This window comes from Coenobita brevimanus, chromosome 76 (assembly GCF_032717465.1).
Source record: "Coenobita brevimanus isolate Jiangsu-jjx chromosome 76, ASM3271746v2, whole genome shotgun sequence".
NCBI lineage: Eukaryota > Metazoa > Arthropoda > Malacostraca > Decapoda > Coenobitidae > Coenobita > Coenobita brevimanus.
Window position 1 is genome coordinate 23,422,052 of NC_137029.1, and position 15,416 is coordinate 23,437,467.

The 15,416-nt window shown below is 44.5% G+C and overlaps 1 pseudogene; it reads right to left on the minus strand.

Annotated features, from left to right (window-relative positions):
* Positions 1-11,535, minus strand: part of LOC145408283 (uncharacterized) — a 116,930-nt pseudogene extending 105,395 nt beyond the window's left edge.
* Positions 11,536-15,416: the final 3,881 nt, after the last annotated feature.

The following is a 15,416-nucleotide window of genomic DNA, read 5'->3' on the forward strand; positions in this document are numbered from 1 at the left end:
GGATAACGTCGAGGTAGTAATGTATACTGACTGTCTGATCTTCTGGTGCGTAATCGTGATGCACAACACCACGATAGTCAGGGGAAAAAAAAATCTGTCAACATGCAAGTGCATTTCACCTTGCTGCGGACCTGTCGTGCTTTTCTTGGCCGAGACGACCATGCTGCCGCTGGGACGACTGTGTTTTGGTTTCCAGGTCGTACCCGTACACCCAGGTCTCATCTCCAGTGATTACAGTCTTCAGAAAGTCTGGATTGCGGTGTGCACACTCCAACATGTCTTGAGCAACGTTCATCAGAGAGAAGAGATCATGACGAATGCGATGAAGCACCTGCAATACCGGAATCCGACTCTGAAAAATGTTTCAGGCAGTGGAAAGGACGCTGGGCTACTTGTGTCATGTCAGAAGGGGCCTACCTTGAGGGGCATTAGTGGCCTCGCTCAACAGGTTAGCTATTTCCTTTTTAAAGAACCTTAGGTACGATACTTTCTTAACAGACCTCGTACACGGACAGGTCGCTACAGACTGACAGATGAGAGAGAGAGAGAGAGAGAGAGAGAGAGAGAGAGAGATACAAAGGGAGGTGAGAGGCTTAGTGGGGGCATTGTCAGCGCCAGTTCGATCCCCGGACCCCAGGGCGATGCTATTACTCTCCCTCTCTCACCCACCTCCACCTCATCCTATCTTTCTCCTCCTCTGATTTTCCTTCCCCCCCCCCTCTCTCTCTCTCTCTCCTTCCGGTGTCCTTCCTCCATTCTCCTCTTCTTCATTTTTTTCATCCACTTTCTCCTTTTCTATATCCTGTCCTCTCTTCTTCCTCCTACACATCCTTCTTCTCTCTCAACTGCTTCCTTTTTCTCTCCACTTTTTTCCCCTCCACTCTCTCCCTTTCCCCACCATTCTCTCCATTTCCTCTCCTCTCTCCTTTCCACTTCCTTTATCCCTCCAATCTCTCCTTTTTCTCTCCACTTCTCTGCATCCATTTCCACATACCTTCCAATCTCTCCTTTTCTCTCTTTTATCCCTCTTCTCTTTTTCTACCTTTTTCCTCCACTTTTTCCCTCCTCTCCCATTTCCCTCCACCTTTTTCTCCTCTCCCATTTCCCTCCACGTTTTTTCCTCCACTTCTCCCCTCCTCCTCTTTCCTTCCATTTTTTCTCCCTGCATTCATTTTTCATTCCATATTTTCCCCTCCACCTCGTATACCTCCATCTCTTCTTTCCTTCAGATTTCTTCCCTCCACTCCCTCTTTCTCCCCTCTCCTTTCCTCCTTCCTCCTTATCTTCTGTACCTTTCTTATTGCATCTTTCCTTCCTCATTCCTTCTCCCCCCCTCTCTCTCATCTCCACTCCTTTATGTTATACTTCTCGTCCCTTCTAGCTCCTTATTTCTCCTTCCTTCCCTCTTCTTCCTCCACGTTTCTCTTTCCTTCCTACTTCTTCCTCATGGTCTCCTCCTCGTCCTCGTCCTCCTTCACTCCTTTCATCTAATCTCCTCCTCCATCCTTCTCCCCTCCATAATCTCCCCACACTCCGCATTCACATTTTGCAATCCCACTGCAATCCCAGCCTGTAATCCTGCCGTCAAGGGTGGGTGGGCGGAGAGAAGTGGGCATTACCGGACTGAAAAATTGTCAGTGATATCCCTGCTCTCTTTTTGGAAATGTTTGCAGTTCAAGGTGTTTTCATATTCTGACACGTACCCACATTCTGTGAGTCTGTCACACACACACACATACACACACACACACACACACACACACACACACACACACATATATATATATATATATATATATATATATATATATATATATATATATATATATATATATATATATATATATATATGGTAGGTGGTGCCGACCATCATCCACTCACTTGATGTAGAGCTGCCCACTTCTTCCTTAGCCTTTATCATTCTATTTCTGTGTCTGCCCCCCTCTCTTCATATTTCTCCCTTCTTTCCTGTCACTTCTTATTGCTTTTCTTTCCTTTACAGGTGGCTTTACAGTGAGTGACAAGCCAAATGGTTTCCTGTAAGCCTAGAAACCATTTACTACGCTGGGTGGTAACCATATAACCAAATCATACGTGCTCCCTACGTGTCAACAAGTGGGTTGGTGGAGGATTAGTGCCCCTCCCCATAAAACAAATAACTCAAAGTCAAATGGCCACCCCTTATGGGATTGTGGCGTCTGGCAATATATATATATATATATATATATATATATAGAGAGAGAGAGAGAGAGAGAGAGAGAGAGAGAGAGAGAGAGAGAGAGAGAGAGAGAGAGAGAGAGAGAGAGAGAGAGATAGATAGATAGATATAGATAGATAGATAAATAGACAGATAGATAGAATGATAGATATAGATAGATAGACAGATAGATAGATAGATATAGACAGATTATATATATATATATATATATATATATATATATATATATATATATATATATATATATATATATAGTGTGTGTGTGTGTGTGTGTGTGTGTGTGTGTGTGTAGGCACAATGGGACTGATATGAAAAAAGGCGCTGCAGGTACTGGAAGTTGGTAAGGTGCAAGTCTGAGGTGGGGAGGCTCTATACGGTTGGGTAGGGGGAAAGGAGTGGGCAGGATGGACTGGGATGGTGGAGGATGGTAGGGCAAGGTGGGATAACTACATCCTGTGAGAGTGGGGGTTGTATCAGACGCTCAGAACTGCGGTGGTCCGACTGATGCCGTACTCGTCTCGTGATATCTGTACCTTGAATCTAGGGTTCTAATCCAGCATGTGGCGGACATTTAAAGTGTGCTGGTAGTGTGCCTTTCATATGCCTGCAGGTTTCCGCACACTATCGATTCTGTCGACGACATACACAGATTTTATCCCACACAAACACAGCCACTACAGCAGTTCGACTCACATGAACTGCACATCTTACTGACACCTCTTCTCCATTCGTACTTTGCCAGCATGACGCAAAATGCTGGTTATCACTCTCCCTCCAAGGATAAGGTTTAGTCCTGCAGTGGATCTAATATGAGGTGATACAGATGAGGGGTTCGGTAAAGCATAGTGGGCAGGCTGGGAGGGTATTGGCGACATTGTTAACGAAAACTGACATCCTGGCCAAGGACACTTTAGTCTGGCTGCTGTAATGCCTCTTGCCTTGCTGGATCTGCTTCTCCCCCCCTCCCCCCTACCCCCTCTCTCTCTCTCTGTTGTCAAGAGCACTGAGGAAAAGGTCTCTAATATGACTTTTTCTTTTCTTTTCTTTCTTTTTCTTTTTTCTTTTTAAGAAGGTTAATGTTATCTTGCAGACCAAATCATTATCCTACGACCAAAATGCTGCTGAGTACATTTTAAAACACTCAAAAGAGTCACTTAGATATCAATATTAGGAGTAACACTACTAGAAACACTACTGTTGGGACTAGCAACATTAAAAATAATAATAATACAACCACCAGGATCACGTCACGATAATGGCTGTTTTTTTTTTTTTTTTCCTATCCTGACGAAGATTCCAAACTCTTTTCAGCTCCGTTAATGGCCGAGTGTTGTCATAGTGGCGGGTCCAGAGACTCATTCCAGTGTAATATTTACGGCTTGTCGAGTTACATGCAACCCTGACTGTATTCAGGTGGTGGTGATGGCCCAGGTCCGTTATGAAAAAAATGACTAGTAACCAAGGAGACTCAATCGTACCTCATAAGTAAGACTCGTGGAATTTTATGCAACCACGAATTAGTTTTCAAGTTTTAAGAGTAACCAAGGAGACTCATTCCTGCCTCACAACCAAGATCTAAGGCACATCGAATTTTAATCACAACTTAGATCCCTATTCTCGTAAGTTAAGGAAGCTCCCTAACACCTATTCCTTGGCGATTTATTTTTCGATATGACTGGTTAATATCCTTTTACAGGCTATGTACAGTATATAAAGTGAGGCGATATTAGAAGGATTTACATAACACAGAATGGGAGAGTAAGGTTAAGGAAAATAAATCGCTATAGGAAAAGGTGTTAGGGGGCTTCCTTAACCGAAGAGAATAAGGGCATTAGTGTTCAAATTCCCAGTGACCCAGTTCCACCAGGTGAAAAAGGCGTATTATTTTAAATGAAAGAAAAAAAATAACAATATCAGGTAAAAAATGGGGCTGGGTATATTGGATTTGGCAGGTGAGAGAGAGAACGATGCTGTTGTCCTTAGTGGGGAAGGGTGAGGTAATTGTTTGTCCTGTGTGTGTGTGTGTGTGTGTGTGTGTGTGTGTGTGTGTTTGAGAGAGAGAGAGAGAGAGAGAGAGAGAGAGAGAGAGAGAGAGAGAGAGAGAAAATGTGTAGGTGTGTTGGGGGACGAAATGTAGGTGTATGTTGGAAGACGAACGGAAAAAACAGGTAATTTGACTTGTTGCACACACACACACACACACACACACACACACACACACACAGCTCTACAGACAGACATAGAAATATAAATAGATAAGTAGATAACACAGACAGAGAGTCATACATACAGAAAGACGGACGATTATTGACCACAGAATAACATTTAGGATTATATTTAAAAATTATAATGTGGTTATTAAAAAAACATTAAAAAACATTGAAGACACGGTGCAAAACTATCTAAAATCATCCAAACTATAAAGAAAATAAAAATAATACGGTATTAATAATAATAATAATAATAATAATAATCTTGAACTACGACTAAAGAATGACAGGCCTGATAATAAAACTGAGGTTAATTACGTCAATGCACATACAATAACATTAGGAGAAAAATATCGCTTCATAAGGAATTCTCAAACGTATAAACCATTAACGAAAGAAATATACGTGCAAAAGTGAATACACAAAAACACATGACGGTAGGTACACACACACACACACACACACACACACACACACACACACACACACACACACACACAAACACACACACACACACAAGGTCTGAGAGGGTGAGGACCTGGCCAACATACACCCACGCAGATGCACACATACCTACACGCACACGCACACGTACACACTATCGCCACCGCCACAGGCACTCCCCTTAATCACATACTGCCAGTCTCTCTCTCTCTCTCTCTCTCTCTCTCTCTCTCTCTCTCTCTCTCTCTTTACACAGGAACACTGTTATAAAGAGCCAAGATAAATGCAGTACCACATGACAACAGCCTCCAATCTTACGTGCATATCACATTGGGTTCTCAGCTCATCAGAACATTAACTCCAAATCTCCCAGGGGTTTAGGGTGCCATTATCATCATCATTACTATTATCATCATCATCATCACCATCATCTTCGTTAGTATTACTCTCATCATCACCTTCAATACAATTATCATCATCATCTTCGTTACTGTTACTCTCATCATCATCATCACCTTCAATACAATTCCCATCACCATCATCACCACCTTCAATATAATTCTCATCATCATCATCATCATCATCATCACCATCACCTTCGTTAGTATTACTCTCATCATCATCATCATCATCACCTTCAACATAATTCTCATTATCATCATCACCATCACCTTCGCTAGTATTACCCTCATCATCATCATCGTCATCATCATCATCATCATCACCTTCAATACAATTCTCATCATCATCACTATCACCACCATCATCGTTAGTATTACTTTCATCATCATCATCACCTTCAATACAATTATCATCATCACCATCACCTTCGATAGTATTACTTTCATCACCATCATCACCTTCAACATAATTCTCATTATCATCATCACCATCACCTTCGTTAGTATTACTCTCATCATCATCATCATCATCATCACCTTCAATACAATTATCATCATCATCATCTTCGTTAGTATTACTCTCATCATCATCATCATCATCATCATCACCTTCAATACAATTATCATCACCATCATCTTCGTTAATATTACTCTCATCATCATCATCATCATCATCACCTTCAATACAATTATCATCACCATCATCTTCGTTAACATTACTCTCGTCATCATCATCATCATCACCTTCAATACAATTATCATCACCATCATCTTCGTTAATATTACTCTCATCATCATCATCACCTTCAATATTCTTATTCTAATCATCATCATCGTCTTCATCGTCGTTGTACTTAGAGGGTAATAAATATACAAACACATATGAAAACGATTTTGACAGACAGACTGACACACACACACGGAGAGAGAGAGAGAGAGAGAAAGAGAGGGGGGGGGGGCACTATCAAAATACCCCATCCCCGTATCGACCTCTTGCAACTTGGAAAATTGGGTCTTGGATTCAATTTCACAAGTAAGGGAGTGGGTGGGAGGAAGGCGGGAGGAGGGAGGAAGGGTGGGGAAGCAGGAAGGGTGGGGAAGCAGGAAGGACTGGGGGAGAGGGGACTGGGAGAAAGTGAGGAGTGGACAGGGGAGAAGGAAAGGGGGACAGAGGGGGAGGGAAGGAGTGATGCAGGAATGATGGGAAAGAAAGGATAGTGGGGGGATGGGGGGTGGATGGGGGAAGGGAATGAGGAGGTGGGGAGATGGGGGAGAAGGATAATGGAGGGAGGGAGTGGGTGGGGGAGAGAAAAGAGGGACTGGGGTGAGAAGACAGGGAGTAGGTGGGAGTGGTGGGGCGGAGGGAAAGGGTGGAAAAGGATGGTAGAGAGTGGTAAGGCAGGACAGGGTGTGTAGCATGAGGGGAGAGGAAGGGAGTGTACAGGAGGGGGAGGTGATGTTGAGAGGGAGGGGAGAAGAAGGGTGAGGAACATGAAAGAGAGGAGGTGGAGGTAACTGGGAGAGAATGGGGGGAGAGGGTTGGGTGGAATGGTTTGAACAGATTTATGAAGAGATGAAAGAGGGAGGGGGTGAGGGAGGAAAGAGGAGGAGGGGAGAGAGATGTTGAGGGAGTGAGAGGGTGATTGAACAGGTGACAGGAAGAGAGGGAGGGAAGGAGGTGTGGGGGAGCGGAATGGAATTAATGGATGGTGAGGAAGCAGGTGGAATGACGCGGGGGAATGACTGGAGAAAAGTGAGAGGGAGGGGGGGGGGGAGGATGTAGGGAGGAAGAGGTGAGGGTGAAGGAGGAAGGGGGTGAGGAGGAAGGATGGAGAAGGGGGAGAGGAAGAGCTGAGTGAACAAGAGGGTGACAGAGAGAGAAGGAGAGGGAGATGAAAGTGACTGAAAGCTGATGCAGGGAGAAGGAGGGAGAGAGGAAGAGAAGGAGGGAAGAGGGGGGAGGGGAGTAGTGAGAGAGTGGGGTGTATGGGAAGGGGGAAGGGAGGAGTTCTTATGAATATGCAGTTCTGGATTTTACTGCCTCTTCTATAATCCAACTATTTTATTCAAATTCTCAAGGATCTGTAGTACTGAAGGGGTTATTCAAAGCTCCATGCAAACTCCCTACATCGAAAAGTATGCCCTAAGGTGAATACAATCGTCTAGAGAAAGCATGAATAATACAGAGCAGACGTCCCCGGGTTCAAGAGATGAACCCCTTACTTCATGAGGCGTATTATTTCACTTCACTCTTGCTGCCTCCAGACGATTTTCTTCAGTTTATGGAGAGAAACGGAGTTGTGGAAGGGTTAATGGAGGCTGCTTATAACCCTAACTCCAAATAAACAAATAAATAAGTAAATATAATCGTCAGAAGATAGCATGAAAAAGGCAAAAAGATCGGATGGAATGGAATAAAAGCAAGAACAGACGTCAAACATGTGCATTCATTGACCGAGTACCTGCGTCGGCATACTCTTCATCTGGGGTAACCATCAGAGGAACTGCGGAAGAGACCTATGGTTTTCGTGTATGGACTAATTACGAACAAATTATGAACAAATTTGGCCATTACCCCAGTGGTATATTGTGGTCACTTCAAGTACTGTTAGGTCGATGGTTTTAGGTCATATCAACCATACACAGATCCCAGTCACACACACACACACACACACACACACACACACACACACAAGGTCCATTATGTAAACTGGGTACAACTAAGTTCAATTTTTCAGCCACTATTTCCATCAAGGCCAATTCAGGATCATTTCGGTTCATGCAGGTCATCTGATGTTCGTGTAAAATCGACTGGTTACGTAATATCAATTCTAGTTCATTCAAGACTAGGCCTACTTATATCTACTGAGAACTAATCAAATCCTAAAATACGTTCATTACTGCAGGTCCTCTCCAGGCTGTCACGTCTATTTTGCCCCTGTCAGGTCATTCCAGGTCAGTTTACAGCAACTCCAGTTTAGTTAGGTTCGTCACACTATTCCCACTCACCTCACTTGGGTTTATTCAGTTCAGGTTCACTTGGTTCAGTTCACGTCTATTTTGGTTCAGTTTGGTCCCTTCAGGTCCAGTTCACCTCATTCATATAAAATTGGTCAACTCCCTGGCTAACTTTCTACCTTTCCACTGTTTTGTTAAAATCGGATCAAAACTAAATTATTTTGTTCACACACACACACACACACACACACACACACACACACACACACACAAACGCTTGCATTATCGCGTGCACGGGTGTAACAAGTCTGCAAACATTAAGAAAACAAGAAGCGGTGCCAAGGCACAGCAGTCTCATCCCCGGCAGTCATTTTAGTGCTGACGTATAAACACAACAGGATATCTAGTCAAAGATGTCACATCAAATTTGGAGTAAATCGGGTGAAAATTGGCGATTTTATGCCAATTTGAAATTTTAGGCCCGACCCACCTGACACTGACCCCCCTACCGGTAACTTGGGGGTGACCCCCCCTGATGTAAGGAGAATGTTCTAGGATGCAGATTTGAAGGATGCACCTTTAGGTTTTGGTTTCATGTCGATATAACGAATTTGAAAGGAGTTATGGCGAAAATACTATTTTTGTTTACATTTTTATTTCTTATTTTTGAGCCTACAACCTGGGGCTTGACCCAATTTGGCCCAAAGTTTAATCAGGTGATGAGGTCATAGCCCATCATCCACGTAATTTTAGTCAAAATCGCACCAGCAGTTTTCGCGTAAAGTTGTTACCAGACAGACAGACAGACAAACAAACAAACAGACAAACCAAGTGAAAACAATACTCGTCCCCGAGCCCCTTCGGGGCGGAGACGGGTAAAAATGTTTATACTACCAAGATACCGGGCTGGCTTGATGTGATTCGCTATTGAAACTAGATTTAAATCTTTATGACAGCAATCCCCCTAATCCTAACTCCTGCTCGATGTCAGCGATATTCGGTAACAAAAAGTGAGCCAAGTAACCAAAGCACCAACGCAAATATATGTTGAGGTATAAACAGACTACACCCATATCGATATTGCGCATCAGATTTCCTGCAAAACGTCCTGCAAGACCCGCGAGATGTTTCTATTAAAGTATCGTGTCGTATCGTACTGCATCTTGTCAATATGCGAGCAGAGTAAAACTGCCTTTTGATTATTGGCCGGAAGTGAGGTGGTGGTATACAACCTAAATTAAAAGCACGTTGCCTTTCACTGGTCCATTGTTTGTCTCAATTACTAGAAATTAAGAAACAATAACTTTTAATTTACCTGCATAAAGACTCGCACTCTGTCCATACAATGTATACAGGCTGGTGAAAAACGTTCAAAGCAAAGTATTCCCCTAAAAATCGTAGGCGGCAGCTCGAGGTCTCTTTGTTAGGTAACCACAAAGCCAGTAGGAAGTTCTAACATAACGCCAGGCCCAGGAAGAGAGTAATTAGACATGCTAGAGTGAGCAAACAGAGGGGGAAATTTAAAATGTGAAAGCAGGTGATGTAAGAAAGTGTGAGAGGTGCGAGAGAGAGAGAGAGAGAGACAGAAGGGTGATGAAAAGATGAGGAAGAGAGGTAATGGGGGTGAGAGATAGAAGGGGTGAGTGTGGATGAGGGTGATGGGTGGGACGGAGTGGGAGAAAGGCGATGAGCAGGGAGAGGGGTGAGTGAGGGAATGAGAGGGGTGAGAGAGCGGGAGGGAAGGAATGGGGTGACAGTGGGCAGGAGAGAGAAGACAGGGGAGTGGGGGAAGGAGATGGAAGGGAGAGAGGGGGACATTGTGTAACTTGCTAAACTTCAGGGATAGCGGTGCGTCTCTCACTCGTCCAGGTACTGTAAACACTTAGCTCGTGATTAGTTGGCATAATTTCACCTCTTTATCCCCAGGACGTGGTTTATATTTTGTTCCAATATTTTCCGACGAATTCATGAATTTTTGGAGAAACTTTTCGAAATGAAGGGGTTACATAAAGTCAAAATCAACTAATTCCATACTAGAGCTAATAAAATCGGTGAATTTAATTGTGCGGAGGTGGTCGTGTGTGTGTGTGTGTGTGTGTGTGTGTGTGTGTGTGTGTGTGTGTGTGTGTGTGTGTGTGTGTGTGTGTGTGTGTGTGTGTGTGTGTGTGTGTGTGTGTGTGTGTGTGTGTCATCCGTGACCCAAAACTCCAAGAAGGAAAAACTCTGAAACCTGAAACTTTACCTACAAATATTAAATGAGTTTCTGGAAGGTTAATGAAACTTACTGTAATCCTGAAAAGACGTTAGTAATTAGGTTTAGTTTTAACCTGGAGGGTGAATGGGTACATGGAGGGATGGGCGCGGTAGTGTGGGAGAGATGTGCGTGGACACTGTCCACTGGACAGATGTTGTGGGTGAGTGGATGAGAGTGGGCACACGGGGTGGATTGGTGGGTATAGGGCTGCCTTAGTCACATTTAGGGCATGTCCGTCACTTACCTTCGTACACACCAAACAGAAACATCTATGGACAAACATATCAAGCTTCTCACAGCTTAGGAATATTACCCACCAGAGGAGTGTGTGAAGTAAAAAGACGCACAGCATTACAGAAGAGGTATAATATTAGGCGAAATCTTCTCACCGAGCGTACAGTACCGTATTTATCCAATATGCAATGATATAATGACAAATCATTTAAGAAAGAGGTTTCATGGAGCCCGAGGCAGGTGAAATGATGATTAGTGAACTTACCTGGCGAGGTCTGGTGGTCTGAGTGGTCCTGCGATGGATGATGACCTGGGTCGTGGCAGACGCAGGTGTGAGTCTGAGTGTGGGTCGTGTGTGGCGGGCACCGTGAGTAGTGATGACCGCCGCCTTAACCCGCGGTCACCCCAAGCATCGTACCGGAAGTGGCGCCCACCCACGCTCCTGGGGGACACCGGCGAGGGTGTGGACCGACCCATGGGTGACGTGGGCTCCCGGCACAGTGGCGAGCTGGGGCCACGACCCATGGGGGAGGTGGGGGTGCGGCTGAGGGGGGTGGTAGGGGTGCGGCAGAGGGGCGGAGGGGTGGAGCGAGGCAGAGGTGAAGTGGGGGTGCGGCGGAGGGGCGAGGTGGGGTGTTGGCGGGTCTGTGAGGGGTACCGCTGGCGGGAGTGTGACCGCGGGCGGGGCGGCAGGGTGGGGCTGGGGGAATGGCTGGGCGGGGGCGATGGCTCTCCCTGTGGGCTGGTGAGGTCCTCTGAGGCCACCGTGAGGCGCAGCGTCACCACACTGTGACGGCGGGGGCGACAAGACGCCATGGCGCTTGTGGCACCAGCACCGCTGCCCAGGTCAGGTCGGGTCAAACTTGTCATGTCGGCAGCCTCAGCAGGGGTGGGTCATGACCTGTGACCTGACACTGGCTGCCGCCCTTACCTCAGGGGCAGTGGCGCCCCTCAGGACTGTGGCGTCTCATGCAGCTGCTGGCGGGCTACCTGACCCCGGGTGTGGTGTAGCAGACCGTGCTGGGCCCCTGTGGTGCGGCGGTGAGGCCACACCAGCCACCCTCAAACCCACCGCCACCACTACACCCACACTGGCCGTCACCACCACCACCACACCACTCTGAAACATAAAAAGTAGAGAATTTACCACTGACGGACACAAACAGACATCAACATGCATTGCAGCTCAGCTTACACACTGCTGGGTATTATCCAAATGTGTACCGTTATTTCTAGCACGTCTTCCTAAGAGTTAATACACTACATTTAGATATTACCGCTTGATACCGTATTATCCTGTGTTAGTCATAGTTTCCTTATATTGGTACGGTACGTTTTACAGGAATAACAAACAAATTTCTAAACGCGCCCTATAAAGAAGCATACTGTTAAAGAAGAGGTGCTAGGAAGCCTCCTTTGGTGTGTGTGTGTGTGTGTGTGTGTGTGTGTGTGTGTGTGTGTGTGTGTGTGTGTGTGTGTGTGTGTGTGTGTAATAAAGGAGACGTGATCGTGGTGAAGGGGTAAGAGTAACTTTCAATAACCCTCTTACAAAGACATATATCTTAAATGTTAAATACTTGCAATAGTCAGAAGGTTTTATGTAACTCAACCTCTTCCATACGATGACGCCTTTTTATATCTCATTCTTGCCGCTACCAGTCTTAGATTAGGGCTTAGATTAGGGCCCGTATTCTCTCCGTAACACCTCTTCCTGAGCGATTTATTTTGCTTATTGCACCTTCTCGTTCTCCTCTGTGTTACGTATGTCATTCTAACATCACCATACTCTGCATATAGTACAAAACGACATTAGCCAGCCATATCCAAAAATAAATCGGCAGGGAAGAGGCGTTTGGGAGCTTCCTTATCCGACGATGGTCCTAGGAGAGTGCCGGGGGAAGGAATTCGTGGAGGCCGAATCTAACACCTCTAGTTCAAATCGTGTCTCCTAAGCTGAATAAAGACTGCAGATACTAAGAATAAAAAAAAAATAACGAAAATAAAGACGTCGCCGTACTGAAGGGGTTGTGTGGTCTTTCGTCACCCAAGAATATTAACCGTCTAATACCCTCACAAAAACACTTCTCATATTTCACTCGCCTTCTTATAAACAAAAATCATCTTAAAGCTTTGAATTTTTGTGTGTGTGTCTGCCGGGCTGTCACCGCTTCCCTAGTCCCTGGTGTTCAGAGAAAAAAGCAATATTTCCAGAACTTGTGCTGCAGACGATGAAAAAAGTTAGCCGACCAAATCAAAATTCCCACAGCCTTTTTTTATTCAATTTGTTAACATTAGGAAAAGTTGGCTACTGACCTGACGCGGCCTTGATGTATGATTTTTTGTTTTTTTCGCTTAACCAGTTTCCAGTGTGATTCACTTGTGGCTTTCTGTATACATACATTGATTTACTTCTTAATGATTTTTCATGGTACAGTCCCGTAGTGCTAGTAATTGTTGAAACCCCAGACTCATCTGAACATAAACTCGGTGGACTGCAGGCTGAGGTTGCCCTGTCCTGCACTCCACCATCCCCCTCTCGGGGTGAGGAAGAGAATTGTGGGGTGTTTGATGTTGATGTTGTTGTCGTCGTCGTCACTGTTGGTGCTTAATCCTGGTCAGCCTGACCAAGCAGACCCGTGGACCGCAGGTAAGTAACAGCCTCTACAGGGTTGACCCATAGTTTACCCACAACGTTGGTGGTGTGTAGGTGTCTCAGTGTAGTGTGTGCTGTCCAGTGCTCCATTATGTGTGTTCTCGTGCTTGGCCTTCTTCAGCCAGACGACACACTCATTAGTTCAGTCAAGAACGTCTTATGTTTCACTGGGTTGATTACATTGAATGAAGTGTTTTTGTAGTTTATGTAATTAAGAGAGAATTTTATTACTCTAATGGGAAAACTTTTGCATGAAGGGGTCAGTGAAAGACCTTGCCCTGTGACCTTGACCTCTGACTGATTACCAGAACTGAATCTTTTTATTATTGTCTTGCCCTGAACCCTTCCTCAAAGTTAAGTCTTAACCAGATTAAAAACAGTTTCAGTTAACCTTACCATGAGACTCTGACTTACTGTTCAGTAAAATTATAGGCCGGATTCAGAACTAACTCTCGACACTTCCACCTGGTTTGGTCAATATCCTTGCCTTTAAGTGACAGAAAAATATTGTTAGTTGTAACCTTCCCCATACCAAACAGCCGTGAAAGAACCAACACGTCTGGTGCTAGGTGATTTCCTTTGTATTCCTTTGCAAACCTGAGTTATTTTGTTCACACACACACACACACACACACACACACACACACACACACACACACACACACACACACACACACAGATAAAGATATACAGACAGATAGAGAGAAATTAAAATACAGTATATCACCCGCCCTCACCACACGACACGACCGTGGGTGCAAGAAAAACGTTTGGAAATACCTAAACGAATACGTTGTAGTAGTGAATATAATAATAATCTCTCTCTCTCTCTCTCTCTCTCTCTCTCTCTCTCTCTCTCTCTCTCTCTCTCTCTCTCTCTAAAATACACTAATACACAAACAGTAATGAAACCTTGGCTGTACTATTGAGGGAAAAAACCTGCATCAGGGCACAGTATCGGAACTCGCCCTATTAGGTTCACGTTTCACTTTAACGAAGGCAATTTGCTACCTCACATCAGTTGCTCATATGTCGGCTGAACACTACCCTCCCAACTACTCAACATTATATATATATAGATAGATAGATAGATAGATAGATAAATAAATAGATAGATAGATAGGTAGGTAGGTACAGAGAGAGAGAGAGAGGTATAGCAATATACAGTGTATATATATATATATATATGTGTGTGTGTGTGTGTGTGTGTGTGTGTGTGTGTGTGTGTGTGTGTGTGTGTGTGTGTGTGTGTGTGTGTGTGTGTGTGTGTGTGTGTGTGTGTGTGTGTGTGTGTGTGTGTGTGTCTGTCACGTAACCTTATCTCCAGCATATTAATGTGGTTCTACTGCTGTTTCCATCATTAAGTGTTAGCCTCATACTCTCTTCTCCACCAACTCCGAACATATGATATTCATTTGTGCTTTTCTTTGCCAGTATACTTCCATCACGTAACATCTGATATTCAGGTACTTTCTAAAAGTTTCATCACATGTCAGCTGCACACACTCCCCTACTCAGCGCTGGACAATAAACTTATATTCACCTATTGTCCGCCGGTATATATCTTGTGCAGCTTCTACACATGGCGCTGCACACTGCCCCTCCCCAACACAGAACATCTCATTAATTACATGTGGTCCTCGTGCCGCTTCTTCACATGTCTGCCTTTAGTATTATTAGAAGCAGGATATTTTTATTTCTTGATATTCAGTGCACATCAGTAAAACTCAGTCTCCAATCAGTTCCTAACACAACTCCACATCACTCCCTTCTCCTCCACTTTACTATTTGATATTCACGTCTTCCCCACACAAATTTTTTTCCTCTCTTCCAGTTTCTCACATGCCATCTACACACTCTCCTACCCAACCACTATGCTGTGCACTGGATATTCATGTTTTCCCTACTGTACCCTTTTTACTCAAACTTGGCCAAAAATTTCCAGCTCTCCATCTTGAATACCGATTTGTAACGAGAGATTAACACTAGATTATAATGCTAGTCATGAAGCAGTGCTATGGAGAGGATGCAAAGTCACAGTACT